Source organism: Geotrypetes seraphini, chromosome 7, assembly GCF_902459505.1.
Source record: "Geotrypetes seraphini chromosome 7, aGeoSer1.1, whole genome shotgun sequence".
Lineage (NCBI taxonomy): Eukaryota > Metazoa > Chordata > Amphibia > Gymnophiona > Dermophiidae > Geotrypetes > Geotrypetes seraphini.
In genome coordinates, this window is record NC_047090.1 from 5530500 (window position 1) to 5549614 (window position 19115).

The window sequence follows — 19115 nt, forward strand, 5'->3', positions numbered from 1 at the left end:
AGAAGAATTGAAACGTAAATGGCTTCTTGATGGCTGGAGGATGAACCTTCAAAAGTGCAAAGAACTGAAAACTAAAATGATGAAACAGAGAGCTGTAAATAGCTCCCTTTTGTCTTTAAAAGGATGGGGAGAAGAAGCACAACGCAGGGATCTGATTTATGGTCCAGGTGGCCATGTGGTGCTGCTGTTGCCGATTGGCCTAGACTACTGGAAGTGCTCATAGGCATGGAATAATCAGCCCTGCTGCGCTCTGAAGCAATTTTTTTTTTACCCTGCTGTGTATAGCTGTGGAATCCCATTTCTGGGTCGTGTTCCTCATCTTTCATGCTCTCTATCTCCATGTACATTTGGATTTAACGATACCAACTAGAGAGCAATAAAAACCGACACACTCCTATGATACAGGCTTTTAATGGCGATACTGGAGGTTTTTTTCAGCTCAGGTGGAGAGCCAAGGTCATTCCTGTCCTATTAACCCTCTTTCTTCCTCCCCTCTTAAAGTCAATCAATTTGTACCTTTGCTTAATCTTTGTAAACCGCATAGAACTTCACGGTATTGCGGTATATAAGCTGTTATTATTATTATTATTATTACCGAGTGCTGTATAATGGCAGCCAGAGAGGTGGTGTCACCGTTATAACACCCCAAAGGTTTATAGCTAGGTTTAATTAATTTGAGATAAAATATTGAAAATGCATAAGGCCAGATAAGATAATTCATGCTTCTAGTGTCACGGACAGCGCTACCCTGATGGTGTTTAGAGAAAACTTACTTTTCGGAACCCAGCGGTAGGATTCTACGGCAAATGTCTGCTTTGGCCCAGTAATGTAAGTTAGTGACTACATTAATAAGAGAATCGCTGGCTATCGATCTTGTGCACCTGGTTTCCTGTGGAGGAAAAAGAACAGGCAAACTGCAAGTGGCTGGATAAGAATGGACTGAAACTGAGGGGCAACAGATCCAGGACAAATGTCAGGACGTTTTGCTTTACACAGCGAGTGGTGGACGCCTGAAATGCTCTCCCAGAGGAGGTTGTGACGGAGACCCACCATTCGGGGATTCAAGGGCAAGTTGGATGCACACCTTCTTGTGAATCACATTGAGGGATACGGGTAAACAAGGGATTCATCAGGGAACACCTAGCTTGGCCTCCGCGTGCGCGGGTCGCCGGTCTAGATGGACCGAAGGTCTGATCCGACGAAGGCATTTCTTATGTTCTTATGTTCTTAATGGCAGAGAAATGTGATCAGAGACCATTTTAAGGCCTGATGTAGTAAATGATTCCTTCTGTCACTAGTAAAAATTGGACCCCCATCTTTGCTAGGCCGGACAGCATCACCTGGGCCACGAGAGCTTGGAAATGGAGAGCTTCGTCTTATCCTGTCACTGTTCCCTCCCAGACTCTGGGCCAGTGTTTCTCAACTCGGTCCTGGAGTCCCCCCTTGCCAGTCGGGTTTCCAAGATATCCACAATGAATATGCATGAAAGACATTTTGCATATAAATCAAGTTTATGCAAATTCAAGGTGGATATCCTGACTGGCAAGGGGGGGTCTACTGTTAAGGGCTCAAAGAGTGCGAGAGTCTTGAAACGAGTGCGCCACGCTTCTAATGAGTGAGACTTGGCCTCGTTGCTTCCCAACAGAATTCCAGTACATTTTTATGTTTTGAAAACGTGCATTTTAATACCTGAGCTGCACAGAAATATGGACAGGGAACAAGGGCTACCAAAAAACATAGTAGATGACGGCAGATAAAGACCCGAATGGTCCATCCAGTCTGCCCAACCTGATTCAATTTAAAAATTTTTTTTTTTTTTTTTTTTTTTTTCTTCTTAGCTATTTCTGGGCGAGAATTACCAGAGGTCCAGAATTTCCCAGACATGTCCTCCTTTTGAGCTGGGCTGGGGTGGAGGCGGGACTGGGTATGACGGGGCGGGATGGGTGGAACTATGCAGGCCTGGGAGCGGGACTTGAGGGGGGGGGGTCCAAATTTTTCAAACAGAAAATCTGGTACAGCTGAAGAAATGAAAGTACAAAGACATAGAGAGACCTGGCTAGAATTGACATGGCAACATTCACGTACAGTGGTATAAATTTCTACAACCACTCTCGTTATCCACTGAATCATTGGCAAAACACCCCCACTTGGGCTCATGAACCAGGATTCCTCCAGATCAGCAGTTCAGTCCTATAACCACTAGGAGCGTACTTTCCCACCACAGCAATGTAAAATGTTCCATCAAGCTGCCAAAAGAAGTACCTTTGGCTGAAAGAGTACATGGAGATCTTTAAGGACTTTCTGTTTCCTAAAGTGTCTTAAACTTTCATGGCCCCTGAAAGCCAATAGCAGCTGTCGCCACTGTAGGACAGATAAAGCACTAATGCAGATAACACAGCATACACATGGGGTTATTTCACAGTGCAAAAGGCCAATAAAATAATTAGAGCCTAATATAAGAAGACTGGCAGTGTGTGAGGTTTGGAGTTTATGCCTTGTTAAGTGTAACCAGTGTGGTGATAAGAGCAGCAATTTCAGCTGTGTGCAGTGTAATTATATTGTAAACTCCATATCACCACCGGGGCAAGGAGAGGTGAAAAGGTAAATAGCGAGCAAACGAAGTGTCGCTGTAGGAGAGAAGAGCGAGAGAAAGAGGAGTCGACATTTTCCCATCAACATCTCTTTACGTCATTATGTCAGGCTCCTTTTCTAGCAGCATTCAAAGCCAAGCCTAAAGCCCACTTTTTCAAGGCTGCCTTCAACTCCTAACTCCCACTCATCGTAAAATTCTCTATGCCCATGCTCTCATTCTCTCAGGATAGCCCTAATGAATATGCAAGGAGCAGATTTGCATGCCTGTCACTTCCATTATATGCAAATCTCTTTCGGGCTTATTCATTGGGGGTCCTCCAAGAGATTTGCATGCCTGTCACTTCCATTATATGCAAATCTCTTTCGGGCTTATTCATTGGGGGTCCTCCAGGAGATTTGCATGCCTGTCACTTCCATTATATGCAAATCTCTCTCGGGCTTATTCATTGGGGGTCCTCCAGGAGATTTGCATGCCTGTCACTTCCATTATATGCAAATCTCTTTCGGGCTTATTCATTGGGGGTCCTCCAGGAGATTTGCATGCCTGTCGCTTCCATTATATGCAAATCTCTCTCGGGCTTATTCATTGGGGGTCCTCCAGAAGATTTGCATGTCTGTCACTTCCATTATATGCAAATCTCTCTCATGCTTATTCATTGGGGGTCCTCCAGAAGATTTGCATGTCTGTCACTTCCATTATATGCAAATCTCTCTCTTGCTTATTCATTGGGGGGTCCTCCAGAAGATTTGCATGCCTTGCACTTCCATTATATGCAAATCTCTCTCATGTTTATTCATTGGGGGTCCTCCAGGAGATTTGCATGCTTGTCACTTCCATTATATGCAAATCTCTCTTGTGCTTATTCATTGGGGGTCCTCCAGGACAGGGTTGGGAACCACCGGTCTATCACGTATTAAATGTACAGCACTGTGTATGCCTTTCAGCACTACAGAAATGATTACATTACATTAGTAATTTTTATTCCGCTATAGCACTTCGGTTTGTAGTGGTACATTACGTATTAAAATCAATCAAGTCATAGGGTAATTCTATAAAGTACACGCTAAGAGTCGTGTCTTTTATGCATGTGATTCAGTTTCTTCAATCAGTAACTCCGAAAGGCATCCTCTGCTCCAACACCTTGAGGATGGTGTTCAACTTTGGTCGCCTTATCTGAAAAAAAGATATAGCGGCACTAGAAAAGGTTCAAAGAAGAGCAACCAGGATGATCAAGGGGATGGAACTCCTCTCGTATGAGGAAAGACTAAAACGGTTAGGGCTCTTCAGTTTGGAAAAGAGACGGCTGAGGGGAGACAGGATTGAAGTCTACAAAATCCTGAGTGGAGTAGAACGGGTGAAAGTGGATCGATTTTTTTCACTCCGTCAAAAATTACAAAGACTAGGGAAATACTTTTAAAACCAATAGGAGGAAATATTTTTTCACTCGGAGAATAGTTAAGCTCTGGAACGCATTGCCAGAGATTGTGGTAAGAGCGGATAGTGTAGCTGGTTTTAAGAAAAGTTTGAACAAGTTCCTGGAGGAAAAGTCCATAGTCTGCTATTGAGACAGACATGGGGGAAGCCACTGCTTGCCCTGGATCGGTAGCATGGAATGTGGCTACTATCTGGGATTCTGGAATTTTGCTACTCTTTGGGATTCTGCATGGAATGTTGCTACTGTTGGGTTCTTGTCAGGCCTGGATTGGCCACCATGAAGACAGGATACTGGGCTAGATGGTTCATTGGTCTTAAAACATTGCCAAAAAGGTGGACCAGATTTCCAAGATGGACAGCTGCAGCAAGAATCACCCGCACAGGTTTCTAGCACATTCCCAGTAAAGGATGAACTTCTGAACCTCCGTCACCTGTGCTTGACCTCTGTTCAATTGCATTACTTCTCTTATCACTTTATAACCCAGTGTTGTAAATTCTCCCGAAGCTGTGTTTTATTGCTTCAGAAACAGAGAGCACATCATATTTATATGCACAAGAACAGATGTCAACATTCATTTCACAGATATTTCCTAGGATTTTCCAGATTTCCACAGCACACAGACTATTTGTTGGGTCGTTCCTCACACAATTATTTGTTAATTGCAATCTTGTGTCAAAATTCTCAGATCCAAGTCAAGTCTTCTCTGTACTGTGCGCATTAGGTTGGTGTGTATGCATGAGGCCTTAAAAAGACTGAAGGATTTGTACGTTGGCGTAAACTAAACTAAAGCTTAACTTTGTATACCAAGTCATCGTTCAAAGAAAGCTCGACTCGGTTTACAGCAATTAAATAAAACCAGGAAAAGATTTACAATTTGACGAGGCTCAGAGTTGCATTTGCTCTCATTCCCTGGCACACAATGCGTTTGTTCATACAAGACAGTTTGGCATTTCTGATTGAATGTTGAATTTGCTTTGCCACCACATCAATAGTTTCATCAACCCTTCAGACTCCTGAGGCGGATCATGCGGCTGATACACGAATTGAGTCGACCTTTATGCAATAACAAATCCATCTGTTTGAATGCCATAGACTGGTTTTCATCTCTTCCACTGTTGCTTTGTTTGACGCTCGTGCTTGACATCGCGAAAAATTGATGGAGCAACAACCATGATTTCAACTTTCCAAGTTTCCATGTTTATTCCATTTTTTGCTATCCGGCACCAAGGGCAAACCTTCTGGGTGGCAAAACATCAGGAGGAAGGGCCGGGGATTGTGAAAGTAGAGAAATAAATGAGAATACGAAAATGAGGGCAGGGGATGAATTACAATTTTGAAAGGAATAAATAAACCACAAAGAACTATTTTTAAGAAGCAACTTCCCTTCTGTTTTACCCACTCCATCCTCCCTTCTTTTTATTTCTTATTTTTAAAATGTAATTCAAACTTTCCTTCCCTCTAGCTTTGCTCAAATCGCGCCTTGTTTTGTCTTCACTACCCTTTTTTAAATTTCTATTTTTATTTTATCATAAATTTTTTTTTTTTTTTTTTACTTATTATTAAGATCTTTAAAAAATTTTTAATACTGTAAACCGGCCAGATACTTGTGATGGTCGGTATATCAAAGTAAGAATGAACTTGGAAACTAGGATAACACAGTTGGGTAACTATGTTTTGGTGAGACCCATCTAGTATGATTGGGAAGTGATATTTATGATTTCAGTTTTGGTAGGCAACTTGAAAGAGACATGTTTTCAATTCGGTTTTCAATTTATCAATGGATGTCTGAAGTCAGAGTGGTAGAGGGAGGGGGTTCCAGAGTAGAAGTCCATTCACTGAAAAAGTTGTATTTCTGGACGCTCTTCCGGAGGCTGTTATAGGGGAAAACATCCTCCAGGGATTCAAGACAAAGTTAGACAAGTTCCTGCTGAACCAGAACGTACACAGGTAAGGCTAGACTCAGGGTCTTTGACCTAAGGGCTGCCGCAGGAGCGGACTGCTGGGCACGATGGACCACTGGTCTGACCCAGAAGTGGCAATTCTTATGTTCTTATGTTCATGTACAGTTTCGTGATAGCATGGAATTTTAAGCCTGTTTTGGTGTGTGAATCTGAGAGATCTTGAAGGGGCATAAAGGGGTGAGAAGATGCTTGAGGTAAGGGGGTTTGCCTGAGTTTAACGTTTTAAAAATTAGGAAGTGTTTTATATGTGATGCAGTGGGTCTCAGGGAGCCAGTTGCTTTTTTTCAGAAAGGGAGTGATGTGATCAAATCTATGTGCATTGTGAATTAGCCAGATAGTGGTGTTTTATCTAATTTGGAGTCTATGGCTTTCTTTTTGACGTATACTCTTGCCTGATTTACTGCAACTTGCTTCTCATAGGTCTCCCGTTAATCCATCTCTCCTCCCTTCAGCCTGTTCAGAATTCTGCTGTGTGCCTCGTATTCCGCCAGTGTGGTTATGCTCATTTCACCTCCTTCTCAAGTCACTTCATTGGCTCCCTGTCTGCCTCTGCACACAGTTCTAACTCCTCTTACCGACCTACAAATGTACCCACTCTGCGTCTCTTCAATATCTCTTTCACATATCTCGCCCTACACCCTGCCCTGGGAACTCCGTTCATCGAATACGTACCCTTCTCCTCGACTGCCCAACTTGCCTCTTGCCTTCTCCTCGACTGCCTCTTGCCTTCTCCTCGGCTGCCAACTTCCAACTCCGCCTCTTCTACCTTGCTGCATTGTATACCTGGAACAGTCCGCTAGGCTTCATCTCTGGCGGTATTCATATCCAGACTCAAATTCCACTTTTTCGAAGCTGCATGTAGGTCCAACGCTTCCATTTCCTCTGTAGCCCCTTCCCTCTCTACCTCTTCATCCCTTTATTTCATTTGATATACCGGCTTTACTGACAAAAAAAAAAGTGTCCATTGCGATTTTTAATATTTCATATCATCAGTTTTGGCATTCACGCACCCTCCAATCAAAGAAGTCAAATGGAAAAAACTATATGAGGCCTCCTAGCCACACAAGCAGCAGAACTCGACAACCAAATCTTCAATCTACTAATTATGACCCCAGACTACAAAACATTCAGAAAAGAAGTAAAGACGCTAGTTTTCAAGAAATTCCCGCAAACGACTTAATACCGCTAGCTCCTTCCCACTTCCCAAAACCTTCCCGATTCCCCAAAGCAACCTCATCTACTCTTTATCTCCTTTAGAAATGACCGGATATCTTCTTCTTGTAATACGTTTTTTGTAATTCTTTTGTAATCCGCTTTGAACCGCAAGGCAATGGCGGAATCGAAATCTCTAATGTAATGTAATTCCAGGAGCGCCAGTCCTTGCTAAATCACTTGTGTAAGGTCCTTACACCTCTTAAAGATGTGTCACCAGTTATGTGGCACTTCAGTAGTAATCAAGTCATCTCATTACGCACTTCGTCAAATGTGGACCGTGAAACCTTATTTTATTTTATTTTATTTTATGGCGGTACTAGAGGGAGTGCAGAGGAGGGCGACTAAACTGATAAAAGGTATGGAAAATTTTTCATACGCTGACAGGTTAAAAATGCTGGGGCTGTTCTCCCTGGAGAAGAGGAGACTTAGAGGGGACATGATAGAAACCTTCAAAATCCTAAAGGGCATAGAGAAAGTGAATAAGAACAGATTCTTCAAACTGAGGGGAGCCACAAACACTAGGGGTCACTCGGAGAAATTGAAGGGGGACAGGTTTAGAACAAATGCTAGGAAGTTCTTTTTTACCCAGAGGGTGGTGGACACATGGAACGCGCTTCCGGAGGATGTGATAGGCCAGAAATCTGTACAGGGGTTCAAGGAGGGTTTGGATAGGTTCCTGGAGGAAAAGGGGATAGAGGGGTACAGATAGAACTTGAGGTAGGTTATAGAAGTGGTCAGAAACCACTTCACAGGTCCATCATGCCCAGCAGTCCGCTCCCGCGGCGGCCCAAACCTGTCTGAATCACCAGAAGGGGTCCCCTTGCCACCTTGGTTTCCCATTGAAGTCCTATCTTCCCATCGAAGTCCTATCCCTCCGGTCTTGCACATGCATGACCTGGTCGGGTTTCTATACTTATTTCCTGGATACTTCTCTCAGTATCCCACGATCCCTTTATCCCTCAGGAATCCGTCCAATCCCTGTTTGAATCCCTGTACCGTACTCTGCCTGACCACTTCCTCCGGTAGCGCATTCCAAGTGTCCACGACCCTTTGGGTGAAAAAAAACTTCCTTGCATTTGTCTTGAACCTATCTCCCTTCAGTTTCTCCGAATGCCCCCTCGTACCTGTTGTCCCCTTCAGTCTGAAGAATCTGTCCCTATCCACCCTCTCTATGCCCCTCATGATCTTGAAGGTCTCTATCATATCTCCCCTGAGCCTCCTTTTTTCCAGAGAGAAGAGCCCCAGCCTATCCAACCTCTTGGCGTATGGGCAGTGTTCCAGCCCTCTTACCAGTTTCGTTGCTCTCCTTTGGACTCTCTCAAGTACCGCCATGTCCTTCTTGAGGTATGGCGACCAATACTGAACGCAGTATTCCAGATGTGGACGCACCATCGCTTGATACAATGGCATGATGACTTCCTGCGTCCTGGTTGTGATGCCCCTCTTTATGATGCCCAGCATCCTGTTGGCTTTTTTCGAGGCTGCTGCGCACTGTGCAGATGGCTTCAGTGATGCATCCACCAGCACATCCAAGTCTCTCTCAAGTCTGTTGTCTCCCAACAATGCCCCCCCCCAATTTGTAGTTGAGCAACAGGTTCTTTTTCCCTATATGCATGACCTTGCATTTTTCCACGTTAAAGCGCATTTGAAGTCTTAGACTTGATGATAGGCGGTGTATCAAATCAAAAATAAAATTGAAACTTCTTTTCAGGTTGCGTTCCTCCTGAATCGCTTCAGCTGGGGGAAACTGTTGTGGCAGGGTTTTAGGTGTGAGACAGCGGCAGGCTGGGAGCAACAGCAAGGGCTGAGTTAACACACGCTCAAAGTAGGGTCCACCAGGTGGCTTGTGAGTCCTTCCATTCACTATCTACCCCCAGAATTGGGAGCTAGTTCGGCAACTTTCCTGGGTTATTTTAGAGAGATGAGCTGGGAGAAAATGATGAGGGAGTGGAGGTCTGTGCAAAAGGGGAGGGAGAGGAAGCAGGTAGGCAGGCAGACGTCCAGAAGGAGGACATGTCCGGAGGTCCAGATGGCTTTTCAAAACCTGGCATTTTGTCTGGGTTTTGAAAAGCTTCTATCAAATCGCCATCGGCCAGGAGGGCATCCGCGCATGTGCGAATGCCCTCCTGCCCGAGAAGAGCAAGCAGCGGGGGGTGGGGCTAAGGCGAGATTGGGGGTGGGACTGGGGCATAATGAGGCGGGGATGGGTGGAACTGATTGGGCCTGGGGGCAGGTTTAGGGGGGGTCCAGATTTTCTGTTTAGAAAATCTGGTAACCCTAGTAATAAGGGAAGATCTGGATTAATGGCACCTGGGGAGAGATTGGAGTCATATAGACAGTGGCGTAGCAAGGGTAGGAGGCGCCCTCCCCCATGCCCTCCTTTTCCTCACCACTCTTTCCGCACCCCCTCCTCCACATTCGCACTCACCCTTCCCCTACACGTACCTCTGTAAATCTTCGCCAGAGCGAGTGGCTTCTCCAGTAGGCCGCTCGCAGCAGCATTGGGTTTCCCTCTGACGTCACTTCCTGGCCACGCGACCCAGAAGTGATTCAGAGGGGAACCAGGCTGGCACAAGCAACAGGGAGGAGAAGTTGCTCGCGCTGGTGACGATCTACAGAGGTACGGGGTGGGGAGGGATGGCGTGAGCGTGGTGGGGAGGTGTCAGCGCCCTCTATTGAGATGGCACCCAGGGCGGTCGGCCCCCCCCTTACTACCCCACTGCAAACAGAAAAAAGAGACGAGTTGTGCACATCTACTGCCAAGGATGTAGCCTGTCGGCAGATAATTATAGTGCCAAGGTTCTGTCAGTCACTCACCTCCCTTGACTAAAATTGCTGTTTGGCAAACCTACCCTGGCCCCAAGCAGCCAACATCTGTCAAAAGTTAATCAGTCTCAGGCCAGAGACTTGGCAGGTCTCTAGGCCTAATTTTGACTCGGGGTCCTAGTTTGGCAGGCCTAGTTTAGTTTATTTATGGTTTTTCATGTCCTCCTTCACAAAATAAACAAACCCCCAAAAAACCACTACAGGAAAGCACTGTACTTACAGACCTAACAGCACAGCAGGGAAATAATACAACAGAGCAACACACAGTGTAGCAGAATACATGTTCTGAGGGTTACCAGACGTCTGGGAAAACCTGGATATGTCCCTTTTTTCGAGGGCTGTTTGGGTGGTCGGATAGTTTTTCTCAAAAGGGGAAATCTGGGTTTATCCAACTCTCCAGACTCCCCCTCCTACCTATTCCCTGGGCCCGGCCACTGTAACTGAATCTTCAGGCAGCCAGCAGCAGCAATGCAGTAAGCCTGCTACCACCAGCATTTCCTGGAAGCCGCCTCTCTGCAGCGACTTCCTGTTCCCACGTAGGCAGGACTTGCAGAGAGGCAGCTGCCGGGATAGGCTGGCCATAGCAGGCTTACCTTGTTGCTGCTGCTGCTGGCTGCCCAAATATTAAATTACAGCGACCAGCCAGAGAGGAGGTAGGTGGGGGAGTCGGGAGCTAGGGAGATGTGAGGGGAAGCAGCGTTGGAGGTGGGGTGGGAAAGGGAGAGGAGAAACAGCATGAAAGGAAGGAGAAGGCTGGTGAAACATCATGGATGAAGGGAGGAAGGACTGGAAAAACAGCATGATGAAAGGAGAGAGGGAGGGGACTGCATAAACATCATGGAGGGAGGGAGAGGGAGGGCTGGAAAAACAGCATGATGAAGGAAGAGAGGGAAGGAGAAACAGCAGGGAGGGAGGGGACTGGAGAAATATCATGGAGTGAGGAAGAGAGAAATGGGGCTGGAGAAACAATAGAGGGAGGGCTGGAAAAACAGCATGGATGAAAGGAGAGAGGGAGGGAGAAACAGCATGGAGGGAGGGAAGAGGGATGGCTGGCTGGAGAAGCATTATGGAAAGGAGAGAGTGCTGAAGAAAGAGCATGGAGTAGGGTAGTGCTGGATGGGAGGGAGAGACAGAAACAGCAGGAGAAAACGTTGGAAGGCGAGAGAGAGAAGCACCCATGGAAGAGGAGGGTTGAAGAAAGAAAGAGAGAGACAGAGAGAAGCACTAAAAGGGTACAAGGATGGAAAGGGGGACCAAGGAAATGAGTGGAGTATGGGCGGAGCTGTGGTGGAGTGTGGGCAGGGTCATGTGTCCTCTTTTTTTGTCTTCACAGATATGGTAACCCTACATGTACTCAACAGAGCAACTGAAGAGTGGGTTATGTTAGTGTGGAAATTAAGTCATGCAGCAGAATTTTAAGCAGCCTTTTGGTGCTCTAGAAATGGTATAAACAGTAGTAGTAGTTTAGTGAGAGAACTGTGAGGAGAAAGTTGCAGTAGTCTAAGCAGGAAGTGATGAGAGTATGGATAAGGTTTTTGGTGGTGTATTTAGAAAGAAAGAGATGAATTTTAGAATTATTATAGAGAAAAAAATGAGACATAGAAGAACCACACGCCACAAAATAGCAAACAAACAATAAAAAAAATAATTGACGATGGCCAAAGGGTAAAAGGAAGTACCACAAGAATATAAATAACTAGATGAATATTTAAATAATTTGACACAGTAGTGTTTTGGCAGATGCCTGCATTGGGGAACTATCAAAGTATTAAAATGTGTATATAAAACAAACGCTAAAATGATCATCAAGAACAATAATACACAGAAATAAAAAAAACATTGGCGGGGTCCAGATGAAGAGCGAGAGGAGTCGAAGATGACTCTAAAGTTTTGAACTGAGCAGATGAGGAGGATGACAGTGTTATCTGTAGAAACAGGGAGTGAAGGAAGAGGAGAGGTAGGTTTTGGGGGGAACGATAAGCTTAGTCACTTGGTGATGGGACATCCAGGCAGTGAAGCCAGACAACAGGGTAAGTCTTGGGTCTGGATTCCTGACAACATTGCTGGCATTGAAACGTCAATCTGGGAGTCATCTGCATAAGGACGATACTGAAAATCACGGGAGGAAATCAGAGCATGAAGAGAAGAGTTCCTATGGTACACTACTACGATGTATCTATAACACTGTACATTTAACATTCAGCAGACAGTCCCTGCTCAGAAGAGCTTACAATCCAATTTGGACAGACAGAGAGGACACCTCGGGGTTGGGGAGATTATGGTAGAGGATATGATACAGTGGGTCTAGGTATCTGACAGCAGTGAGGAGGCGTTAAGAGTTGAAAGCAGTTTTAAAAACGTGGGCTTTTAGCTTGGATTTGAACACTGCTAGAGACGGAGCGTGACCTATTGATTCAGGCATACCGTGCAGCAAGAAAGAAGGGACGGAGTCTGGAGTTGGCAGTGGAAGAGAAGGGTACAGATAAGAGGGACTTAACACTGACTGACAGTGGCAGAGGCAGAGAATACCCTAAAAAGTGTGATGGGAGATATTAACCTCCCCTCCCCAATGGAATAGAACCCCCAAATTCAAGTGAGGACAGTGTGTCAAGGAGTAGGTGGTGATCAACAGAGTGAAAAGCAGAGGATAGGTCAACAAGGGTGATGACTGAGTAAAGATCCTTGGATCTGGCTTGGAACAGGTCATGCCGACTTTTGGCAAGGGCCGAGCCTGTAATCACTGATGCTGGAAAGTGAACGTGTCTAGATACCAACACCTGGTGGCCGGCATTTTAAAAAAGGCTGATCACTGCAGGCTAAAATTCATTTTAGATGAGAAGTACGTACATAAATGTTATTTATTTATTGGGATGTATTAGCTGCGTTTATGAAGAGGTTCACCCAGCTTGATGTAATAGCATAATCTTATCATGAATTCGTTGAATGCTTGCCTAAGTCTTTTCTGTCACAGTGTTTGCCTCTTTGTTTTCTGCAAATTTTCATTCTTTTTTTTGAACTATGATTGTATTGATTCTTATATTCAATAACTTAAGAGGAGAGAGAGAGCAAGGGGAGAAAGGGATGCAAACTGAAACCTGAAAGCAAGCCATAAGCAAGAAGATATATTCCCGAGATATATTACCCTGCAATAAGTTGAAATTCAGTTTTCTTTCCACCCTTCTTTTCTTTCAAATGTTTTTTTTAGCAGGACTTGGTATTTATCTATTAACCGTCTTTGTGATGAGATTCAAAGTTGCAGTAAATAATACAAATACGCAACGTTGGGATGTGTCACCGCTAAATACAAAGCCCGTGTGCTTGCCACGTGTGGCCATTCCTGGGTTCTAATGACCGTGCCCGGCGTTACTATGAATTTATCAGTGGTCAGTGTAATGCCAGGCTGAGAAAGGCAATCGGACGAGCGCTGGGACTGACTGAGCTACGGAAGAAACTCGCCCAAATCAGACTCCTTTTCCTTTATTGCTTCAAACTCAATATGGTTGAAAATATCAAGTCCTCCTAATCGATGCTAAAGCTGATTGACCATCTTCCTTAAGAATTCTGTTTCTCTACTGCCCGTCAGGAGACACATACATCAGAATAACCATGGCTTCATTGCTACAAAGCTCCAGAGAGGTTTACTTGATCCTGGAAATGGAGATATATGATCATCTAAATTCTGTGCTTACTTGCCTCCTAACTCAGGAAATATTTGACTCAGAGCCATGAAAAGTTATATCAATCATCACAGGCAATCCATTGATGTTCCTGTGCAGGTCAAAAATCCTGGAGCCTTCAGCCAGCCTCCATGAGGAATAACGATATCCCTTCCAAATTCCTTTAGCTGGCCTATAGCTTTTATTAAACCAATGGAAGGAAGGAAAACCCCACCCATTTCTCCAAACTTCCCCTGATCTGTGTCTTTTCCTCTTTCCTCACAGTCCCAGGTATTGTGAGCCAGTAGGGTCTGGATGTGACCGCATCACCGCATTGCATCCGTGCCGGGTTTTGAAAAGTCGTCCAGACACCCAGACATGCCCTCTAAAAAGAAGGCATGTCCGGGTAAATCCAGACGTCTGGTAACCCTATATTAAGGAATTAAGGTGGTGTCAGTTATTTGGGAAGCTAATGAGAGGGTAGTGGGTTTGCTGTGACAGGTCCTGAGTGGCCGTAAAACCAATTAATCCAGTTGCTGAAAATTCCTGAGCAAATTACCTGTGTTGGGGAGAAAACACACAAGAAGTGGAGGTAACTATTTTTTTACCATTATAAATAGAGCCAGGGTTAATTCTGAGCTAGAGGCTTGCATGTTGACTAGAGATGGCACAGAGCCCAGTTCCATGGAATAGCCTTCCGAGAGATCAAAATTGAGAAGTTTAAGATCTGCAATACACAGAGACAGACCATCTGGAATCTGCAGTCAGCAACTGAGAAGCAGGCAAGAGAAAGTTAGACGGCACATGGAAGCCCATACGCTCTATCACAGAGGATCAATACAGCCGTGATTAGGAAACTTTATTGCCTACTTGTAAATGCACTTTGGATTAAGTTGAGCAAATTGCTCATTAGATGTTCATGTTGAATCATTCATTGAAAGTCATAAACAAAGTATGTAAATGGTACATCTACTCAACGGAAGAGGGACCATATTGATGAATTCCTGACCAAGATAGCTGACCCAGAGGAATCAGCTTGGGCCACCTAAGAAATGCATGACTCTCAAAGTCTCGCAGAGATGCAATGAAACAACACGAGGACTAACCAAGCTTGGCCTTGGTGAGCTGGCTAACCCTTCGGATAATGGAAAAATATTTTGGGGGGGCCAATAAAGGAGGATCTTCCTTCTACAGAGAGTCAATAGTTTTGTTGAGCTCTGTTTAGAGAACACCTAGTGGGAGTTAGGGGGTGTCTAAAAGATAGGCATCTATCCCCTGTCAATTACACTTAGAATCATGCCTAACTTAAAACTTAGACACCTGTAATGTAGGCCAGACCTACATTATAGGCGCTTAAGTCCTTTAGATAATTGCGCCTAGCAGCGCCTAAATCCTTCTCATAGAAACATAGAAACATAGAAAGATGATGGCAGATAAGGGCTACAGCCCATCAAGTCTGCCCACCCTATTGACCCTCCCTATTAAGTCTAATGACCCCCTTAAGTACGATTGTAATTATACTTCCACTCTACTGACCCGCTCTTTCAAGTCTATACCCTAGTGACCCTATCCCTTGGCATGACCCTCGTAGGGATCCCACATAGGTATCCCATTTATTCTTGGGGTATACACGTGCCCCTATACACGTCTACTTTGGAATTAGGTGCCATTAGGCATATCTCTTTCGTAGAATCATGCCTAAGAACAGAAGCATCTATCACCCAATTGATTTTTATTTCTTTCCATTATGAACTTGTTAAAGCTTATAATTGAAGCCAATTTACTAATTAAAACCCCTTTTAAACAAGCTGCGTTAGGGTTTTTAATTGCTGGCTATGGCGGTAAATGGTCTGACGCTCATGGAATTCCTTGATAAAAGGGGGCCTAACTTTATTTATTTAGCTGCCTATCTTTAGGAACCTCTTATAGAATTTGATTGCAGGAGATTTACACTTCTGTCTTTCCAGAGGTCCCAGAACAACTGACTGTGAAATCCTCACAGTAGCTAGGCAGATATTTCATAAAATATTGATTTCACGCACGTAACTTGGCATTTCAACAGCGACTTTGCGTGGGGGAAGAAAGGCCTGTTTCTTCAATATTAAATACTAGCTGATGCCCCGGCGTTGCACGGGTATTTAATTATAGCAATAACACTGTAAATGGATTCAAATAAAGATACTTTATAGTGGTGAATGAAAGTATTTTTTTACAGCTTAATAAAAAGTACAATATTCAAATTATAAAGTGAAATATTTGACAAAATGAATACAATACAACTAACGCAAAACGTGATTATAAACAACAATTTTAGTTTCACCTCCTGGAGCAAGAACATATAAATTCTTGGGTGAACCCACCCTTGAGCAAGCAACATAGAGTTGTGGGCCGTGAGACCCCCAGAACATATCACCCCAGGTAGTGAGGGATCTGCATACCAAGTTTCGTCAAAATTGGTCACAGTGAGAATGTCAGCTTTTTACATTTTTTCCATTGACATGAATGGGTGAAATCTGATTTTCTGTTTGTAGCTCCGCCCACGTGTGCAGGGGGGCCGGGAGACACCCAGAACATATCACCCCAGGTAGTGAGGGATCTGCATACCAAGTTTTGTTCAAATCGGTCAAGCCGTTTTTGAATTACTGTGAGAATGGCAGCTTTTTACATTTTTTCCATTGACATGAATGGGTGAAATCTGATTTTATGTTTGTAGCTCCGCCCACGTGTGCAGGTGGGCCACGAGACCCCCAGAACATATCATCCCAGGTAGTGAGGGATCTGCATACCAAGTTTCGTTCAAATCGGTCAAGCCGTTTTTGCGTGATCGCGGCACATACACACATACATACCTCCGATTTTATATATATAGATTTGCCATCTTGTGGAGTTTTCACACATGACAAAAAATCATATTCTCTCATGGAGTCTTCAAAGGAAAATACAAGTATTCACCGTACATGCAAAAGATAAAGCACAATGGCCATTAACCTTTACTGCACCAACAAGAAATCCCGCAGAATTCAACTGTTCGCCTACCCCTCGCTAAAGCTCTGTCATCTTAAAAGATTCCTAGACAAAACCTTCGCCTTCCAAGCAGCCAAGATGAACCCATGGATCGTCCAAATGATTCTCGAGGCTCCCACTTACCTCGACTTTAGAAAAACACTCAAAACTTATCTATTCAACAAACAAGCCCCGTAACGCCCCCCCTCTCAGGAATCACCCGGCCACACGTGCGACCCTTTTCCCCCCCCCCTTTATTGATCGCTGGCTTCCCCCTCCTTCTTCATCAGCCAAGTTCGGCTAAAATTGTTGTAAATCCAATAAATTGTGGTAAATCTGCCCGTTCGGCCCACCCCCCCCCTCCCTCTATTGATCCTTTCCTCCTTCTCTCCTTCCCACTCCCGCTTCTTCAGCCATGTTCGGCGGAAGTTGTTGTAAATCCAATACATTGTTTGTAAATCGGCATGTCAATGCGGACCCTAATGTAATTGTTGTGAACCGCCTAGAACTCGATGGGCATGGCGGTATATAAGAATAAAATTATTATTATTAAGCATCCCTTAAGGGCTCCAGCATCTCGCTGGGGATTGTACTGGAATGTTACAGTTCAAATATACTAACCCTTACTTAGGTAATTCCAGTGACACCAGCATATTCAATATGACGTGATGGTGTTTCAAGTGGATGGTCATTTTGCGCCTTGCCAAAAGCCTGGAAAGAGCAGAAATGACTTTTTCCACGTTTAACTTTGAGATGGCTGCTAAGCTTCTCTGCAATCCATATGACTTAGCAGCTTGGATGCTGTCCACCGCCCTACGATGGCATCGCCTACAGTACACCCGTAAAAAAATGAAGCTGTTTTCTAATTTGCTCCATGTCAGGTCTCAAATAATCCCAGCAAACTACTGGGCCAAAGGACGAAACATTCTTCTCTCTTCAGCCTGCTTGGTAGACCAGTTGTTGAGAGCACAAGGGTCCCTCATTCTACCTCAGCTGTGGCTCTTGCGTAGCTGATCACGCCGTAGTACCAGTTGGACGGTGAGGCTCATTTTCCACCAATACTGTGAGCGCAGCCACAGGCCTTGATGGACGGAACACTTTGTTAGGTTGGCATTGCACAGACGCTGCTCCATTCGGTCCTCAGACGGAATGGCACGTAACAAGGCAAAAAGCAGTCAAGGGAAATGTGGGGCTTGGGGTAAGTTAATGACTCCAGATGGGGTACAGCAAATGTCTCTGGCACTGGTGTCGATGTTAGCTGTGCTTGGGTAGGGGAATAGTATCTCACAGATGGATCTGCGCTGGCAAGTTTTCTGGGCATCAGGCTGCAATCCTGCAGAGAATAGAGACATGATAACTGTTAGTCCAAGTCAAGCAAAGCTTTCTTTAGAATATATTTATTTACATCTTCGCGCATGGTTTTCCTCCTTAAGAAACTCTTCTTTTTGACCTGTCCCAGCTGTGCATTTCTTTAAAAAAAAATAAAAAATGGAAAAGTCCAGGATACGGATCCAGTCCAGGATCTTCTGTTTCTCCCTGTACAGTTTCACCACCCAGATCTAGTTTTGGGCCCTATGAGTACATAGAAACCTGATGGCAGATAAAGGCCAAATGGTCCATCCACAGCATCCACTATCTCCTCCTCTTCCTATTGGCTAAGGCTCTTAACATTTGCATCTCCTCTTCCTATAGGCTAAGGCTCTTTATACCTGCATTGTGAGGTCATGGAGCTTTATGGTTATAGAAACCTGATGGCAGATAAAGGCCAAATGGTCCATCCACAGCATCCACTATCTCCTCCTCTTCCTATTGGCTAAGGCTCTTAACATTTGCATCTCCTCTTCCTATAGGCTAAGGCTCTTTATACCTGCATTGTGAGGTCATTAAGCTTTATGGTTATAGAAACATGATGGCTGATAAAGGCCAAATGGTCCATCCACAGCATCCACTATCTCCTCCTCTTCCTATTGGCTAAGGCTCTTAACATTTGCATCTCCTCTTCCTATAGGCAAAGGCTCTTTACACCTGCATTGTGAGGTCATAGAGCTTTGTGGTTATAGAAACATGATGGCAGATAAAGGCCAAATGGTCCATCCACAGCATCCACTATCTCCTCCTCTCCCTATTGGCTAAGGCTCTTAACATTTGCATCTCCTCTTCCTATAGGCAAAGGCTCTTTACACCTGCATTGTGAGGTCATAGAGCTTTGTGGTTATAGAAATATGATGGCAGATAAAGGCCAAATGGTCCATCCACAGCATCCACTATCTCCTCCTCTTCCTATTGGCTAAGGCTCTTTACATCTGCATTGTGATGTCATAGAGCTTTATGGTTATAGAAACATTGTAACATGATGACAGATAAAGGCCAAATGGCCCATCCAATCTGCCCATCCACAGTAACCATTATCTCTTTCTCTTTCCAAG

General features: G+C 44.6%; 1 protein-coding gene across 1 annotated transcript in view; it reads right to left on the reverse strand.

The window, feature by feature from the left end:
• AGBL3 (ATP/GTP binding protein like 3) overlaps nucleotides 1-19115 on the reverse strand; it is a 144597-nt gene that overhangs the window by 116813 nt on the left and 8669 nt on the right. The window lies entirely within an intron of this gene.